Here is a 20,380-nt window from a genome sequence, read left to right as displayed (position 1 = left end):
AACCTTCAGTAATCACAGTGCTGATAAATATTTAAGCATTGCTTTGTAAGTTCATGTAAGTACATACAATACATACCTACATAGAAACATACATACATAGGTACATACATACAAACATATTAACAAAGATATCTTTGTGTGTTAACAAATGTGTGTTAATTCCTTTTTTCGGTCAATGCTGAAAATGTTGCTATGTCTGGCATTCGAACACAATTTGTTAGCGCTCAAACGGGTGTACAACTGTTCGTTTATTGCTACTACAGCCAGCAATTGGAACAGCATAGCATTGGAATTCCACTGCAGCACACCGCACTGCATCGCACACCTGAAACAATAGAGATTTGCTCACTTGTTTGAGCTATGCAAATAGCTAACTGGTATGGGCTTGACCTCACTTGGCTTTTGGTTATTGTTCTAGTATTGGTGCTGAGTCTGACTTTGGCATGTGCGCACACGAATGCCTTTGGTAGGCTCGTTCTGACTTCTGCAATTGAACATTGGTATTTGTGCATTTGTTTGTAGCGCTCTAACTTTCCGTGGTGGTAATTTACATTCATTGGTATTTTAACTTAATTCTACACTGCAGAAGATATTTACGCGTATGTGTGTGTGTGCGCTGAAAGTGAAACTTAGGCTTTGCTTCGCCGAATACTCGAAACTAATTGGATTGTTTCACAATAAAAAAATCAGATATTTACTTCTGTGGGCTTATATTGCTTTACGGTAGTAGGTTGGTAACTTATTTTGAAAATTTCGAATTTCGGTTTTTTACATATTTTGAAAGTGCGATATATTGGTAATATACTGTACAAATTTTAGACCGAAATTCGAAATATTGACGAAATTATAGCACATACATGAGAGCGGCTCGTACTTGCGCGCTATCGATTACGCTGAACTATACAATAGACATCGGGTCTCGAAGGCGAACAAAGATGCAGCTCGTGCCTCTAAAACTGCCCGGATGAGTCGCAGGTTAGATAAACTAGCTGAGAATGCGGCCTATGAAGAAACAGAAAGTTTATTCTATGCAGCAGAGATAGATGATTAGTGTAAGTATGGTTTTTCTATAAATAATCAATTGCTAAAACTTCAAACACGTTTTTTTCAACGTTTCAAAACAACGTTTTTCCGGATGGCCGTCGTGAAAACAAATTTTCTATCTAACGGATTGAGCTGAAATTTAGATATGTCTTTCTACACATCAATAGTTCTGGCGGGTAGTAGATTTAATTTATTTTGTCCTTATATTTCCAGTTTAAAAAAAAGGCAATTTTCTTACGAAGTCCGCCATTTTGTTATTTTTTGTCAAAATCATTTGATCTTACTACCCGCCAGAACGACAAGCACACTGATTAATAAGCAATTTGTTTTTTCTGTTTCAGATGGCCACAAGTGACGAAATCACGCCGGCCAGCCGCTGTACCTCTTTTTCTTGCCGCTTGCTGCAGTGTACAAAAATAGTATCAAAACATTAAAAAAAAAAAAAAAATTGTACACCTTCTGATACCTTTAATAACATATCAGAAAATCAAACCGATTGAATTTTATTTTCCCTTCGAAGAAATGTCCCAAACATGGCCTCAAAAAACGTGTAAGTTACCAGACTACTACCTTAATATACGGCAATGGCAAGCCTCTGAGTGCTTTCTCCATTATTTTTACAGTAGAAGGCTATATCTCTCGCTGTCTAAATACGATCGAGCCACGCTAGATGCAGTTATTATTTTTATTATTACTATGATGAAATTTTGCACTGCGATCTGAAAGATTTATCGTGTTCACTTCATGGATTCATAATATTTCTTTGAGCTCAACTTCCGGAATAAGTTTTATTATTTGTCCTATTTTATTGAGTTTTAATTATAGATGCCATTGGAAATATAAGATTTCCTACTGAAATACTTTTTGATACAGGTTTGTGACTCCTTGCCTGAGTATTGTTTGGCCGAAAATTGACACAAGCAAATAAGCATATCTTACAGTTTTCATTTAATAAGGTCAGAAATGTAGGTCAGTCGGCTGAAAACATGAAATTTATTTTGATGTCAAAGATGCTCCATGCTCTGGAGGCCAATCGTCGCAAATTTAGATCAAATAAAAGAAATCATGTAGTTCGATCATCACGTAACACCTAGGGTTAAATATTGCGGAAAAATGGCTTGGAACCACTTGAACTAGACTTTGTACAAAAAGAAGCTTCAGTCACAACGAGCAGTGAATGAAAGTGATTATGAATTGTCTCTTATGACAATCGCAAGCGAGAACGATCATGATTGAGTCGCGGTGAGCAAGCCAAGCAAGTATGCTACTGTCTGTTTGATGTATATTAAGTAGCAGTTAATTATCCATGTGCTGTGAGCTGTCACCTATATCTTAACGCTTAGTTCAGATCAATTCTCTAAAAAATTGAACCGCCTGAAGGAAGCAATCATTTAGAAGTGAAGGCTTTGCTGGGTTTTTAGTAGGATTGGAAAGTAATCATCCACTAAGAGCTGCTCCCATAAAATTAAGCACTCAATCAGAAATAAAATATTTTCTACTATTTTTTAATAGAAAACCTACATCCCTTTATCTCGGAATTCCGAGATCATGAATACTCCTTCATTAATTTCTTAGTAAAAATTTGAGCCGTACAGCCGTCAAATATAAATTTTACAAACAACATTTTCGTTTGCACATAACTTTAGTTCATTACCCACTCAATAGGATTAAGTGAGCTTGTAAAAAACTTTTAATTGTACTGATATCTTTATGTCTAGACGATAGTAAATTATTTATAGTTTTAGTGTAAAACACCAAACGGATACTTGCAACCATTTTGTTATTTATGAATATTTGTGCGTATGTAGGTGCGTCTTTGGTATGCATAAAATAACTTCCTTGCAAACACCCGCAGTGCCAAGCACTCAGCCACTGGCTGCAAAAACAACACTCAACTACTAAGGCCATACACAAAGTAGTTACAAAAGCTATAATTAAATCTTACTAATTTCAATTTTACCCCACTGAGGCCGGAAGAACTCCTGACGTTTACGATGTTCAAGCAACAATAACATCAACAACAACGGAATTAATAACATGTATGAAAGAAAACATGTACATAAACAAAACAGAGCAAGTGGAAAAATAATAACAATAAACGAATACTAGTCGTACATGAGCAGCTTGAAAAACATAAATAATAAAAAGTTGACTTATGGGGAAAAGAAAGCATTCAACACTACCAATGCGACGAAAGGAGTGTGCTTGGTTAAGTTGTTATTGTTTTGTTGCAGTGGCAGTAGTTGTTGCTATTCTTGTTCTTGTTATTATTATTGTTGCTGTTCGTCGAAAAACAACGCCTAGCAGAACTTGCACAACATAACTCATGCATGCCGCAGACTAAGTAATAAATTTTGTAATAAAAACAACAACAGACAGGTGCAGCAATAAATGCACGCTGCGCACAAATAACCAAAAAAAGAATCATCGAACAAATTCAGAGAACGCCGTTCAAAGTCCTGGGCGGCCAGTTGGTCAAGTGAATTTGCTATTGAATTCTAGTGAACTGAATTGAGCCAAAGGAGCACTAAAATTATGTTTTGCAATGCGAAAATTGAATTCAATGTATTTGTGCGAGCGTATGTGTGTGTATGTGCACAAGAACGCGGTGAGAATAAGCAAATGACTGACCAGTCAACAGAGCAGCCAAACAGCGCAACAGGAGTATGGGTGGGGCGTATACGTAACAGGGAATGTGCAAATGTTTGTTAAGTCAGCGATGTCAGCAGGTGTGTAGGGAATGCATATATTTGTATGTGTATGTATGGAAATAATTTATACGCTCTCCTTGAACATTTATCTACTATAAAAAACTTCTAGTAAGATGCACGCATACACATTCACTAACACACATAAATAGTTAAGTATTGCAAATGCGGCCATTGGTGGTGCTATGGTCGTTCAAGTGGCTTGATGGACAGAACTACAAGGTGGTATTTTTTAGTAGTCAACGGCTTTTTGTGCCTGTTTTTGGCAAGAAGCACAGTGTTTTCTGAGTGAGCAAATATCAAGAATTTTGTTGCATCATATATGGACTACGAAAAAGCATTTAGCACTATTAAGCATGACAATTTTTCAATATTTTATGAATTTGAAATCTCGGTGAAAAAGAAATCTAAGGAATTGAGAATGTATATATTCCATGAAGCTTTAGAAAATATTGAGGATAGTTGAAAGTACATACAGGGTTTGATTGAAAAGAAATGATTCTTATTTTTTTAAGCAGTTTTATTAAACCTTTTGGCTTATACAACTAATACTCTTCAAAATAGGACTCTCAATACACCGCTGGTAGCGGTCCTTCCACTGCAGGAAGCATTTTTTAAACTCATCCGCCGGAATCGTGTTCAATTCGGCTGTCACAGTTTTTCTGGATCGCCTCGATGGAGTCGAAACGCCTCCCCTTTAGCTTTCTTTTCAGGCGCGGGAACAGGAAGAAGTCCGGAGGGGACATGTCTGGGCTGTAGAGAGGGTGGGGTAGCACCGGAACCCCCATCTTGGCCAATGCAGACGTGCAGAGGAAGGCGGTGTGCGCCGGCGCATTGTCGTGATGAAGGGTCCAATTGTTGACGAGGTCGGCCCGAACACGGGCGACGCGGTTTCTCAGCCGAAGGAGCACTTCTTTGTAAAATGCCGCGTTTACAGTGCTTCCTGGAAGTACAAACTTCTTGTGGACGATGACTCGAGGGTCGAAAAAGATGATCAGCATGGTTTTGACCTTGGATTTCGACATGTGCGCCTTCTTAGGTCGTGGCGAGTGGCTTTATCTCTTGCCCTCAGGATTGTACTCAAAGCACCAGGTTTCATCTCTTATTATACAATTGTCTAAAGTATTATCCTGTTCGTCACTTTTCGATACTTCGCGACTCTTTTCCACACGCAATTGCTTTTGTTCATCAGTCAAGACCTTTGGAACCACTTTGGCACACATTTTGCGCATTTCAAGTTTTCCGGTCACGATTTGCCGCACATTATAATAAGTTAAATTTAACTCTTCACTGATCTCACGTCGACTAGCACAACGGTCAATGTTCAAAAATTCACGAACCCGGTTCACATCTTCGTCAGTTTGCGTTGTCGAAGGCCTTCCAGATCGCTGTTCGTCTTCGACGTACTCCCGGCCGTCCTTGAACGACTTGTGCCACCGTTTTACCTGGGTACTGGACAGAGATTGGTCCCCGTAAGCCTCCTTGAGTAGCCCAATGGTTTCGGTACTCGTTTTGTTTAGCTTTACGCAAAATTTGATCGAGTAACGTTGCTTCAACGATAGCTGCATTTTCGCCATTGCAAAATCCTAACACACTTTTAAAACAGCTTTCACGCGTGGAGCGATTTTGACTGCACCGCTGTTGCCAGCGAACTGGGGCCGGTTTCTAGTGGAAGGGGAAGGTCCAACGATCATTATCCCATTAGTTTTCGGGTTCACCGTATTGTAAGTCATTAAAGAATAAATATTTAGCTACATTCATAAATTTTCCTATTTTGCCTACCTGTTATATGGAGCTGCAGCACTGTGAGACGCCGCTTTGTCTGTTTTTATGGTTTTAGGAGTCTTTCAGTTAGACAGCCAAAAGAAGTCAAGCAGAAAAACCCACAAACAAACGAAAAAAAATTGGAGAGGCTTTAAAGCGGGTGTGCTAAATTTTTGTATACACATACACACAAGGTGGCGCAAATAAATCATTGAAATTTTGTTTTTGAATAAAATTTATAATTAAAAGAGAAAACTATTTCCAGTGGTGGAATCATTATTTTGCGTTGCATTGCTTGTATGCAGCTGCTGTCTGGTTCATAAGTGTCCAATATGTTTTCCGTGCTATGTAATTTGCAAAAATTATAAATCTTCCGATAGGTTGGCTCTTTTTTGCACCACCTTGTTAATGGTCTGTGCGTATGCAAAAGAAATATGTTTTTAAAAACCCCACCGATATTTGAAAACTTATGCGGAGTGTATCTCGGAACATCTAATAAAATAATTTGCTTAGTCTACTTCTCTGTACAAGATTTCACTAGTGAAATATGATTTCAGCGAAGAATAACATTTTGGATTGAAAAAATAAACTTTAGCTACCATTGAACTCTTTGAGCTTTCAAGTAGGACTCATTTTTGGGAATTATTTTTTCGACCTACTCTAATATGTATGCTCTTCAACTTGTATGAATGTATGCAGTGGTGGTCTTTGCAGGGTTGATTTTCTGAGGCCTCTTCCCTTACGAGCTCAGGGACTGTGGAAAGTATGAATCAAATAGGTGGAGAAACATATTCGAGTGGGGGTATTGGCGAGAAGTCCACTTAGTAGAAACCAACACGTTTACCAGAGTGGTAAATCATGTGAATCAGCTTTAAACGATTGAAATAGTGATACTTGATGATGTGGGGGAAATGGCAACTGTTTTCCAAACAAAAGTTTTTGCCATCCTGAAAGTAGCCGAATGGATAATCGAAATGAGATGGAGCGGGAAACATATTGGAGTTTTCAGTGATAATCAGGCTGCACTGAAGGCCCTGGAGAACACGAACAAACCTCAAAGATTGTTCAAGAATGTAAGAAGAAGCTCAATTCTGTCGCAAGACGAAACAGGCTTGTACTTATATGGGTTCCTTGACACTCCGGTGTTCAAGGAAAAGAAATTGACGACGAGTTGGCCAACCGTTGATCAGCAGTGCCCCCACAAGGGCCAGAGCCAATAATCGGAATCAGTGCCGCAGGAATCATGAACTGGATCAGCGATTATGTAGGCAATCTACATAAAGAGCGATGGTCCGGTCTAGAGCGCTGCAGGACTGCAAAGTGTTTTGTGGGAAGTCCGAACAAAAAACTGTCAAACTTTCTACTAAAACTTAGAAGGAAAGACGTTCGGTTGATGGTCGGTATCATTACAGGGCGCAACCCATGGGGTCGGCATATGGAATCATTGAGGAGCCAGTGTGCTTGCTATGCTTGGAGGAGGCAGATATCACTGAGCACTTTCTCTGTGAGTGTCCTGCCTTTGCTAGAGCACGGCTACGAGTTTTGGGTTCCGATGTCAAGAGAATGAAAATATTCGTTCTCTAAAACTGGAGGATATTTACAGATTTGCCAAAGAATCTGGAAAATTCTCACAGGACTAACTATGTCTGTCTCTATTCTTTCCTATATCTTTCTCTGATACTTTTCTCCTTCCCTCCTTGACTATTAACCCCCTTTCCAGAGCTTTAAATACAATGGGCTTTTTAGCCTGAGTGTTTTAGAAGCCACCAAATCCCCTGGTGCTCCTTGGCTCGGCCTTTTCAAATTTCAATTTCAATTTCATGAATCAAATGCTGGTAAATCATCTAGACCTTTTCTGTTTCTAAAAATAAAGACTTCAAAAATTTCACACACGCTATGATTTTTTCGTTTTTGTTTTTACAAAGCAGCAAGAAGAACAAAGTTGAAATAATACAAAAATGTGCAGACTTGTTACTTCTCAATCGCGTTGATTTTTTGGCTTTTTTTCGTAGCAGTCATGTGCGTTTCTGCATACAAAAAAATTCTATCCTTTGTTATGGGGAAGAAAACAAAAAGAAAAAAATAATCTACCTTTCATGTGCATAAGGCATTTCCCTACAATTCACAATTTTTAGAAAAGATGTTAATTTATTTCAAACTAATTATAACTGGCAGAAACCTCATAGAACAAGGTTTCTTTCCAATAGCATTTTTTTCCATAACATCTAAAAATTTCTCAAAACAAGATTTGGATTACAATTTCGTGAAATGCCGTATTTGTAACTTTCATGGATACGCATAAGGCACGAAAGGTATGTATTAGGCACAAAATTGGTAAAAAATTCAATGATCTATAAAACTGTATACTCCAAATTTATAAGGTTTCATAGTCATATGATTGTCAAATGATTGTAGTTGAAGTATGAACTACATTTAGATAAAATAAAAAATAAAGAAATAGAAAGAAACTTTCCAATATTATTTCGCGCTGCTATTATTGCCAACACAATAGTAACAAATTTATTCAATTTTGTCAAATAATATTTTAGCTGTTCTTAAATCATATGCCTTTTCTTAAACATCGTGCATTTTTACAAGATTTAGGCCAAATATTTCTGTAAGTCATAAATGTTGAAACAGGTAAGATTAGTAAGACTTGTTTCATACATTCCTACGCGTAGCGCTATGGAATTCTAGACTAAATACGAGTCAATCAGAATTCATTGTCATTGAGAGAAATACTTACTTGAAATTGACGGCACAGTAAAAAGGTTTATTAGACGGTCCATTTAAACTCCTAAAGCAGGTTTTGATTTAGTGGAAATAAAATATTAATACTTGAACGTTTACTTCCCTTCCTAAAAGTAGTTTTAGTACAACGACTTTCAATGTGTCAAATATTCGACGCAAGACGTAGTTTTCCTTCTTCTATTCCACATGAAAATAATAAACATTTCTTTTTTGGTACGATAGCTTTGAATAAAATGATTTTGTATTTTTGAATGTGAAAATATCTTTTCAGTTTGGGGCACGTAAATCACTCGTAGGTCTACGCCAAAAGATAAAGCGCACCGAATGAGAACGGTTACATGTCAAATGATCCAAATGATTTTGGACATTGTCGCCAATTCTTCCACAAATTAGTTTATTTGTTGACTTGAGTAGAGTAAGACGTAAACTGAAAGCTAAAATTAAAATCAATGAGAATTATTCAAAACGTAATCATATAGTAAGAGTTTTTGAACATTTTTACAATTTTGTTTTTAATTTTTCTAAGGGTAAAATATTACTATTATTAATCCATACCCTTTTAGGAGCTTAAGGATTCAACAAACGTTTTCCAAGCATTTCTATTTCTATACATAACTCTCAGTTCATTAAACGATTTTCCACTTTCATTGCGGATAGTCCTTTGCCAAGTCATCTTCTCGATCCTTGCGGGTTCCAAGTTAAGGCGGTATGCGATATTTCCTCATAAGGCTTTATTTATTTATTTATTTCACTGTTGATGCTGTTTTGGTGTGTAATTCTCCAGAGCTCGTTATTTTTTATAACTTTTGGTCACCATACGCAGACCATACTTTAATTATAAATGCTTGGAGCTTTGATATCCGTACAGCAGCACGAACTTAACGCAAGCGTTAAAAATTTTACCCTTTGTGCAAGTTGTGATTGTTGTGTGCGATTGCTGGAGGGCCATATTTATTCGGTTGTAAATCTAACTTTTTTCACCACCGCATATGGAGGACATACTTCCCAAATAGTAAAAACTGTCAACGTCTGCAATGGTTTCCTCACCAAATGTAAACGGCGCAGCATTGTTAGCTTTGATATGTATAGATCCGTTGTTTTAATATTATATTAATTTTGAGTCCTCCTCTTGTGGCTCCTGCTGAGGCAAGTTTAATTTCATCTGCATGTGTTGATGCGAATCCGAAAGTGAAACAGCTTCATCAGCATATTCCAGACTTTCGAGACTGGTGTTCATTCTCCAGACAATTCCACGGTTTACAGAGTTAAATATTTGAAACATCTAGTCCACTTCAACGATAAATAACAACTTTTGGCAGAGTCAAATACCTTTTTATAATCACCGAATGTCATACCATATATATTGCTCAATTATCATTTGCATAGTGTTGATGTTGTCAATGTAGGAACGGTTTTGCCGGAATCCGGGTTGTTGTTTACGCAGCTTACTAAAGGGTTTCTCAATTGGCGCGGGTTGATTTTGGCGCCCTGCGGCAGCCATTTTGTTTTGGTGACATCTGTCAAATCTTTTGTTTATTATTCAGTTGTTTATGCCAAGTCATCATGGCAAGTTACACGATTGAACAGCACGTTCAAATGATAAAACTTTATTATCAAAATGATTGTTCATTAACGCAAACGTTGCGCGCATTGCGCCCATTTTTCGGTAGACGTGGTGACCCTTCAAAGTCGACTCTTCAACGTTTGGTGGCTAAATTTGAGACGACCGGGTCAGTACGTTCAAGGAACGCAAGATCAGCCGAGAGCATTGCCGCGGTCCGTGAAAGTGTACAGCAGAACCAGAGGCAGTCTATTCCTCGCCGTGCACAAGAACGTGGCCTTTCGCAGACTTCAACTTGGCGCATTTTGCGTCGGGACTTGGGCCTACACCCGTACACAATCCAACTGACCCAGGAGCTCAAAGTTGATGACCATAGACAACGCCGTTTGTTCGCGGACTGGGCTTCGAATCGTTCGGAAGAGAACCCCAGTTTTGGGCGAAAAATCATCTTTAGTGACGAGGCGCATTTTTGGATGAATGGCTGTGTTAACAAACAAAATTGCCGTATATGGGACGACACCACACAAGGTTCACCAGGTGATAATGCATCCTCAAAAAGTTGCCGTTTGGTGTGGATTTTGGGCCGGCGGATCCGTACTTTTTTGAAAACGACGTTGGTGAGGCGGTCATCGTCAACAGCGAGCGCTACACAACGATGATAACCAATTTCTTATGGCCCATATTGAACCATATGGACCTAGACGACATGTGGTTCCAGCAGGATGGCGCTACGTGCCACACAGTAAACGCCACGATTGACAATCTCAACATCTACCCGCCCTTATTGAAAAACCCTTTATTGGCTAAACAATGCGGTCTAAAATGATTTTATTAAACTTTTTTTCCAACTGCCGGGAACAGTGCCATACCCCTCCAGTTGTTATAAAATAGGTACTTATTAAAAATGCTATTTGAGAAAATAAATATATACTGTTGCAAACATTTTTTGGAAAGTAAAATTTTTTTTGGTTAATTTTGAAAAACACCCGTTTTTAAGATGTAAGTTTTCTCACCTTTTTGGTTACAGTGCAACGTAATAACGTTCATTCTGTTCTTATTTCTCACTGACTGATGTGCTTTACATATTTAGCTATATCGAAAAATTATAAAAATCCTATTAAAAACCTTGTGTAGATTACTAAACATAGTCTAAGCTATTATTGAAAATGTAAGAAAATATCTGAACAAAACGACGAAAGGGAAAATGAGCAGAATAATTATTTTTTTTTTTATTTTACATTAAAAGTCAAGTTTTTCCTCTGATATTTTTTTAGGATATACTAAAAAGATATACTAAAAAGATAAAAAAAATCCTTCATAAATGTTAGAACTGATCGAAGGTATTTCATTTTCAAAAGTAAGTACCTTAATTTTTAGTACTGAAAAAATTTCAAATGTATATTTTTTTTTCAAATATTATTTTTATATTTTATTATTATTATACCATATTTTTCAGAAAAATGTACGTCAAATGTAATTGGAGCTCGCCTGACTGCCCATATGCGCTACCTCTTAGGTTGTGTGGAAATTGATATTAAACTGTATCTATTGAAAAAATATTTGTTCTCCGTCATCAGTTGCTTGCAAGCCGAAATTGTTTTGTAAAAAAGTTTCAATAGCCGTTGGGCAATACTCACATTTCAAATGCACTCCAAAATACAAAAACAAAAACTTTTAACTAGTAAAAAAAACTGAAATTAAAATGTTACGAATGGCAAACTTCCGAGTGTGTTTCTGCCAGGTCCCTCCATTTGTGGAACAACATCAAGGAGGAGGAGCTTGGTCAAACAGGGTGTAGGCGCCAACTGTATACAATTTTTCAGTATCTATAAGTACAATCTTATTGCTGTGCAGTTACTTCAACTTCTGAGCGAAATGTTTTATTTTACAAAATTTCCCCTTGCTAAATTTTAATTCACTCAAAAAGCAAAAAAATGAGGTATGGATATTTGAAATAAAATAAATTTGACAAATATATATATTTAAAAAATAAGAAAAAAACTGACTTTTTGCTTACAATTAAAAATGTTTTAACATTCTACATTTTTTTCTCCTATGAAAATAATTGAAGCCATGCACCCCCAAAAGTGAGTTGCTGTAGCCACCTTCGCATCTACACACACACATCCATATATTTCTTTATAGGTATGAATGTGTCTGAACAAAATGTGATTTATTTATTGGTTGTTGGCTAGATGATAAAGTGATTGTCTGTGGGAAGAGTGTGAATGAGTGGAATGCATGTCATTTGGTAACAGGTTCAAGCTGGGACGGTTGATGTGGTGGTGCAATTTCCGAGCTCAAAATGGTACTTGAACCACATACAGTGGCTTCGGAGAGTATTAAGTATGAAGAGCACAATCAAAATGCTAATTTACCAAAGTGCTCTAAAACGCTGTTGCTTGAAGATGCTATTTACAGAGATTGTAGACATTTCGGGTTGATATTGGCATGAGCAGCAAAAATTAAAGTGCTAGCAGAGTAGTCATAAAACATATCGACCAGTGTTGAAGAGAATATGCAGTAATTCTTTAGATTTATTGGGCTGGTGAATACTTTAGCTTAGGTTAAAAAAAAATAGGGTGAAAAAAGAGATAGGGTGATTAAATTTGCGCCATCAACAGCTCAACAGCTATCATTTAAAGGCTACCTTCACCATCACACATGGCTTCGACTTAACCATCATATTTCCTTTATTATTTATGCTTAACACCCGGATAAACCTCTTTATTTACCGTCCAACCAATAACCACTTTTTTTCGGTTTCGGCTTCGACAATCCCCATAAATCACGGGTATATATTTAGTGGCGCTCACAGGGATTACTCACTAAGTTCACACGCTGAGGCAGCAGCAGGGATCTGGAGTTAACACCTCAAAATTTGAACTAGTCATTTTCACCAGCAAGCACAGCTGCCCTGCAATGGGGAGTAGAATATTGCCCTGAACAGGACCAAGTCAAGTAATATATATTAGACACGAAATTAAATTGGGAACCCAACGTAGATGAAAGGGTGCGCAAATCTGCAATAACCATATTTCTACAGTAGATCAACCAGAAAGATTAGAAACTTGGAGCTCAAGAACCATGCATGAATTTACTAAGCGGTGATAAGAACTTTCCATGGAGCAGTAGTGCGTTCGGTTAATCTTAAGAAACGGCTAACGCACAGGATATATACGTGATGAGAACCACAACATGAACCACTGAAGTAATTGATCTCCCTATACAAATCGACTAGTCCGTTCTACGAATGCTAAATTCACGAGCTGATTCCCTGGATGAGTGGAGAGTTGCTGCGGTTAGAGAGAGTGGATTCATCGACGTACAAGCATATGGCTACAAGCTCGTTAGCAGTTTTGGAGGTGGTGTATAATCGAAAGACTTAGCCATATCACTTTCTTCTCGCCTGCCTGAATATGCTGAAGTATATCTGGCAGAGCTGATGGCTATTCCAAAGACTGCATTACTAGTACCAAGTAATTCAATTACTCCTTTTACATTTTTACATTTTACAATGATAGATAGGTCATGAAGTCATAGTGTAAGACGTCGCTAATCCCAAAATGACCAGGGAAATTACGCAGATCTCTTAACGAGATGATTGAAACCCTTTTGAGTTCAAGCCCCTTGCGACATACAAGGTGAAGTCTAAAAGAAACAAGACTGGCGTCATAAAAATGTTTTTGATGGCGCCATCTTCTTAATAAGTTAGTGCGTTGGAAGTTCCATCCCTATCTGATTTCTAATGTAAGCTTGGTGACATTCGGTTCAGTAAAAGCGGAGTTATTGCATCTAAAGTGTCAGTATGTCAAATGAGTTACGAACAAAGAGCTAACATTAAACGTTCACCGAAACATGTGGGTTGATGAAAACAGTTTATGGCGATGATTGTCCATTCATGAGTGGCTTAAACGTTTCAGAGATGGCTGTGAGAACATAAATGTCATTGAACATACGGACCGCCCAAAATTAGTAATCATCAAAAACTCGCATTTTAACTGAGCATTTGGGCTTACGAAAGGTCTGTACACGTTTCATTCCGCACAAGTTAACTGAGGACCAAAAATTGCTCAAATTCAACTTTCGAAAAACCTCATTAAGGAGTCGAGAAAAAACGAGAACTTCCTTTACAACATTGTAACTGGTGATGAAACGCGGTGTTTCCAACATGTACCTGAAACTAAGGGTCAAAAAATGGAGAATTCAAAAGGAGAAGCCAAAAATCAAGTTGATGCTCATTTGTTTTTACGGGAATTGTCATTAAGGGAATTGTCCACAAGAAATTCGTGCCAATGGGCCAAACCGTCAATGCAATATTCTATCTTGGCGTTTTGAAGCGTTTGCTTCATCGCATTCGTCGAATTCGCCCTGAATACCGCGGAGGTGGAAGTTGGCGCTTATTGCATGATAATGCACCATCTCATCGATCCACTGTTGTGACTGATTTTTTGATAAACAAAATCGCATTTTAACCATCAATCACTCACCCTATTCGCCTGATATGGCTCCTTGTGGTTTCTACCTATTCGGAAAACTGCATTTGGCCATGAAAGGAAAGCATCATCCTTGAGGACATTCCGGTCAAAGACCTGAAACACTTTCGAAAAGCTTTTAGATTGCGCAGAACAGTGTATCGAGGCCAGATGAGACTGTTTTGAATAAATAAACTCGTAGTTATCACAACAAAGCTAGTGTCGTTTCTATTATAGCTCAGTCTTGTTTATTTTGGACTTTACCTTGTAGATGGTAACTGTAAGGTCAGAAAATGAATTTTTATACATACGTGTTTGCCCGAGCTCCTCCTCCTATTTGTGCCGTGCGTCTTGTTGTTATTCCATTAAAAAAAAAATTAAACAAATAAAAATATGTAGTTAAAACTTTGCAATATGTTTCGCAGTTATTGTGAATATGTACAAGACGGCGCTTAATTAATTAATTTGAATGAATTTTTTACTAAATAAGAAAAAGAAAACATGAGTTTGAGTGATGGAAATATTTATTTTGACTTTTACTCGCTCCATGGCTTGTCTGTTTGTATAGTGCATCTGTCTAGTTCACAAGTGTCAAATATGATGCACATATGATACCAAAAAATATAAATTTTCCGATAGTGTGATTAATTTTGCACAACCTTGTAGCACATGTATATCGAAGTGAGGTTAGCATAAGCTTGTAAGAAACAAGTGAATCACTATTAAGAAAGCAATGAGCGATGTATCATCATCATCATTCAAACCTTTACAACGCGGGGTGCGTCAAAGCTTTCTTCACAAAACTCCCCCAAAGTGTTCTATCGCTTGCTTTTCCTTCGTAGTTGCGAATTCCCATTGCTGTGAGATCGCTTCCTACTGCGACTATCCATCTGTTTCTCGGTCTTCCCTTCGCCTTCTCACCAATTATCTTTCCAGTCATGGCTTTCCTTACAGCGCATTCAGCAGGCATACGGAGCACGTGACCTAGCCACCGCATACGCTGCGCCTCACAGTGCGGCCGATTCTCGAAAAGCTGGCCAAAACTCAAAAAATTAAGTAATTGATTCAAAATTTCTTACTCGGTTGTCGGGGTCGCTGATTACTAATTTGATCTTAAAATTTTGAAAATTCACCCCCTTCCACCCCTATTGGCCACCCCCTCACGTGAAATAGCGTATATTCAAGAACATTTATATGTTTTCGGGGTCGCAAGGTAGCAAGTGGTAGCAGCTGAATCTTGTTTTATTCAGTAACCATTACTTTTTTGAGTAACCTTTAATAGGTTTCAAAGCAGCATATGACGGCGTTGTATTACTATACAGTTTGAAAACTCAAATTTTATAAAAAAAATTGCAAAAAATGTATCAACGTATTGCTGCAGCTAAAAATTTTGTGTCGAGGTATTGATATGTACTAAAGATTTCTCGTATTTTACTAACCTTCCGAAGATGATTCCATTTGGTTTTGTTCAATTTACTCCATTACAAAATCTTTCAAATGTGTACAACTTTCACTATTCATCGACAGTAATACGATGCTCAAACGAAGGCCACGTTGCGACTGAAAATACAGAGGACACTTAGGGTACAGGACGTTGCTATGAACGGTTTTCACTACTCAAGGCATTACTGTAGCCAACCCAAAGACAAAAGAACTCTATCTAGAAACTTTTTTTTTCGACTTTTGGCCAGCTTTTTGGGAATCGGCCGCACTGTGCGCCTTTACCTAATTCTGTAGCTGCCATCTTTATTTTTAATGGGTCCGAACACTTTCCTTAAAATGTTCCTTTCGAAGTTAGCAATAAGCGCACTGTCATTAATTTTTATAGTCCACATCTCGCAACCATATGTCAAAATTGGTCGTATAAGAGTTTTATACATGGTCAGCTTCGTAGATCTAGATAAAAGAGGTGACTTGAACAAACTGAGATGTGAATAGTACGCTCTATTGACGGCGTTGACGCGATCTTTCATTGCGGGTGTTGAGTTGCCGCTACAAGTGAACATAACACCTAGATATTTAAATTGTTGCACCGCTTCAAAAGTATATGTATGCACCTACATGAAGATTCTGTGCATTTGTGTGCCGTCTTGATTGCAGGATGTATTTCGTTTTACACTCGTTAACGAAGAGGCCAATATCGTTGGCAATTTTGTCAATTTTTAAAAAGGTTTCATTCAAGTCGTTCGTGTTCCTCGAAAAATGGCGATATCGTCTGCATAGGCACATATTTGCGTTGTTTTAATTAGTAATGTACCACCTTTGTTGACTTCTTTTACAACAAAATGCAGCATCAGATTGAATATGGCAGGGGATAGTGCATCACCTTGTTTGACACTAGATTCAATTGCGAATGACTCTGTGAGCTTCCCTTGGATGATTACTTTTGCTTTTGTATCCGTGAGAGTAACGATGATTAGCCTTATGAGTTCTGCTGGAATTCCTAGGCTAATGAGGTGTGCATAGTTGAGCAAAAACAATGGTACCTCTTTCCTTAAAAAAAAATCATACTACTTATATATGCATTCACGGTGGCTATGGTAGCCGAATGAGTTTCTACGGTTGCTCCGATCTCGAAACTTACAGTATACATGAAATATTTAAGGATGCTAAAAGTTGTTCCTGTTAGCGCTCGCCCTTCTACCATGAAAAACTTTTTTACAAAAAAATATGTATCATTCAGAAAAGGCATAGAACTTAAAGTTCTTCAACCCTTAGAAAAATATCAAGAAACAGACCACTAATAGGGGAAGAAGCTTGACAAAACATTATATTGGATCTAGAAATAAAACACCTTAACATTGAATCGGCTGAAATGCTAAAATTGCTATCTTTAAAAGTCAATATTGCAAATAGCATTTGCAAGATTTGCTCCAGTGAAATTTGGATTTGCACTTAATGAATTTGGACTGTCGCAGTTATTAAACGAAAACTTAATTTTTCATGCATAAAAAATATTTTAATTTTACTATCTGCACTTCAGCAGCTTCCGCAACTTCCGCAACTTCAAGCCGAAATAAAAACAATACCGAGTAACTTCTTCATTATGCATACAAATCATCAACTATAGTATGTATGCGCGGTATATACGGCGTAGTACAAAAGGAATGTAAGTATATTTGCGATTGAGGTGCCTACTTATCGGCTGGCACTTCTTATACAAATACATACACTTTATTCGTACCAGAGATGTCAATCTGGTCCTCCCGAATTTCGGTATTTCCTAAATTTTTGTAATTCTTGCGGAGACAATAAAATATCCTTTTAAAAAAATCAGCACTGACTTCGACTTTTAAATATTAAAATTATGGATATACCTTAAAATGTTTGCTTTTGTTTTCTTTTTAATATAAATATCAATATGTACATATGTATGTATGCCTCTATTGTAGAAATCAAGACTGACTTACTCATTTTTTTATTTATTGCCATTTAGTTCAACTTTCTAAATTGAAACAGAAATAGTTGGTCACACAAGACGCAATAAAAAAAATTGAAACACTTGCGTAGTCAATATATGAGGGAGCTACGTTTCCGCTTGTTCCGCTTAAATTGCGCGAGATCTAAAAATATTACATATGAACTTTTTGCAGTGTTTCGACATGCATACTTTAAGTTACTTTATCAGATATGTACACGCTGAAGTGATATTAAATACGCATACATTGAACTTTTGTCTTTTATGTTGTTACTAATAAATAGTTTTCACTTTAACCCCCGGTTGGGCACCCAGGTCTGGCCAGACCTTTTCGATTTTGGACGTGAACTTAACATATTTCCTTAACAGTTAACGACTTGAGCTTCCAGGAAGCTTCCTAAAACTATACAGTGGGGAGCAAAACTGAGTACAAGTTCGAAGACTTTGCACAAAAATGCCCACAGAATGAAAACGATCAAAGCAAATGAAATAATTTTTTTATTCTTTATTCAATAACAAATAATTAACAAAATTTCATAATTAAAGAGAAAAAAGAATATTCCATAAACCGTACAAAAATAAAAAATTAATTGTACTCGTATGTACTCAGTTTTGCACTTTTTGTAAGTGCAATTTTATTGGCTTTTTTTTAATACTTGGTCCATAGACCTTTATTTTTTATTACTGAAAGAATACGTCTAGGCATACTTTCTACCAAATTATGCAAAATGTCGCCGGGGATTTGCTTCCATTCATAGTTTATTCTTTGCCATAACATGTCGAGGTTAGTGGGAGGAGTATCATATTGTCCCAACCGTCGCTTCACTATTGACCACAAGTTCTCAATCGGATTGAGGTCGGGACTTTGTGGGGGCCACTCCATCAACTTAAAACTTTGAGTCATAAGCCATTCCTTAACCACCTTTGCTGTATGCTTGGGGTCTCCGTCCTGCTGAAATGTAAGTTCAGCTGACTGATATGCGCATACGTTCACAAAGCTGGTAAGATGGGTTTGAAGAATTCTCAGGTAGTCCTCCTTTTTCATTATGCCATCTATTTTTACTAAGGGACCAAGCTTCCACCACGTAAAGCAACCCCACGCCATAACATTGCCGCCTCCGTGCTTGACGGTTTTCTTTATATGGCGTCTTTGCAATGATTCGCCTGGACGCTTCCAGCAATATTGCTTCCCCCCCAAATAACTTTTTTTCCAGTCGTCTATGGTCCAGTCTCGGTGTTTTTTGGCAAATTTTAAACGAGCTTGAATATTTTTTTTAGATAATGCCGACTTTTTCTTTTTGATCTCAGCCATGTATCCGATTTTTTGAAGGGCTCTCCTTGTTGTCCATCGACTAACATTTTTGCCAATAGCAGCCGCAGCATCTTTTGGTGTTAGCTGAGGGTCTCTCTTCAAGTTTGTGACTATGAGCCTTGCGTCACCATCTTTTAAAAGTCGTGGGCGTCCACCAGAATTTTTTTTAGAGGCAACTCCACACCTTTTCTGTACTCTAATTACCACTGACCGACTAATATTTAAAGCCATTGCAATATTTCGAGACGAAGAGCCTTGTTCTGTTAGGGACTTGATATTATTCTCAATGTCAAAAGGAATTTTTTTCATTTTTGTTAAATTTTAGGAACACTTCAAATATTAATGCAATTGATTGCACTGATCTCACCGAAAGACTAAAATAAAATAAATTACATATTTCTTTCTTTTTGGGATGATTTTGCTGCTTGATAACTGTAAATCAAGATGCATTCGGCGATAACAGAGCTAAAAATAGGAATGTGCAAAACTGAGTACGTGTGAGTTGTTTTTGTTTTTCATTTTCTTTTTCATCATTCTTTTGATTTTTTATTTCTCTTTCACTGAAATGTATTCTGAATTGATACAGCAAAATTAAAAATAAAATTGTTTCATTTGCTTTGATCGTTTTCATTCTGTGGGCATTTTTGTACAAAGTCTTCGAACATTTACTCAGTTTTGCTCCCCACTGTATTTTCTATCGATTTCTGGATAAAACGCTTTAAAAAGTATCCCCGAACAGGACAAAAACAAGGATTTAGAAAGTTACACATTCGGTTGGGCATTTCGGTCTGGCTGTATTGTACAATATTTACATGCATTTGTATGGGAATATGTGCAAATGCTTCCTATTTATAATTCATTTTTAAGTATCGCTGGTACATAATTTTAATTTCCTAGCTTTTTCATGAGTTTTGGCATGCATTGAGCTGCAGAAGCGAATATAATAGCAGAAAATATTTTGGTTTGCGAAAAAACGGATTTTTTTGTTTTGCTCTTTATTTTGACTCATTGTGAAGAAAGTTGAAGAAAAAAAGTTGATGGCAATCAAATTAATGTAAAATATGGGAGGCAAAACATATTTAAAAGATTGTGAGATTAAGTACTAATGACATACTATATTCTTACATACAATACAATAGAAATGAGTTTTTCAACGAAGCTTTTCGCCTCCTTATAGGCAAAGAGGCATCTGAGTTTCAAGCGGAGGTGTATGCAGTTCAAGAAGCGATGAACTTTGTTGTGGAAAAGCGATGGAGAGGCAGATCTATGTGTGTCTGCAGCGACAGCAAAGCTGCGCTCATGGCTTTGACAGCCCCCCAATCACATCAGGAATAGTCGAGTCCTGTA

This window comes from Anastrepha ludens, chromosome 3 (assembly GCF_028408465.1).
Source record: "Anastrepha ludens isolate Willacy chromosome 3, idAnaLude1.1, whole genome shotgun sequence".
Taxonomy (NCBI): domain Eukaryota; kingdom Metazoa; phylum Arthropoda; class Insecta; order Diptera; family Tephritidae; genus Anastrepha; species Anastrepha ludens.
Note: the sequence above shows the minus strand (reverse complement) of the source record.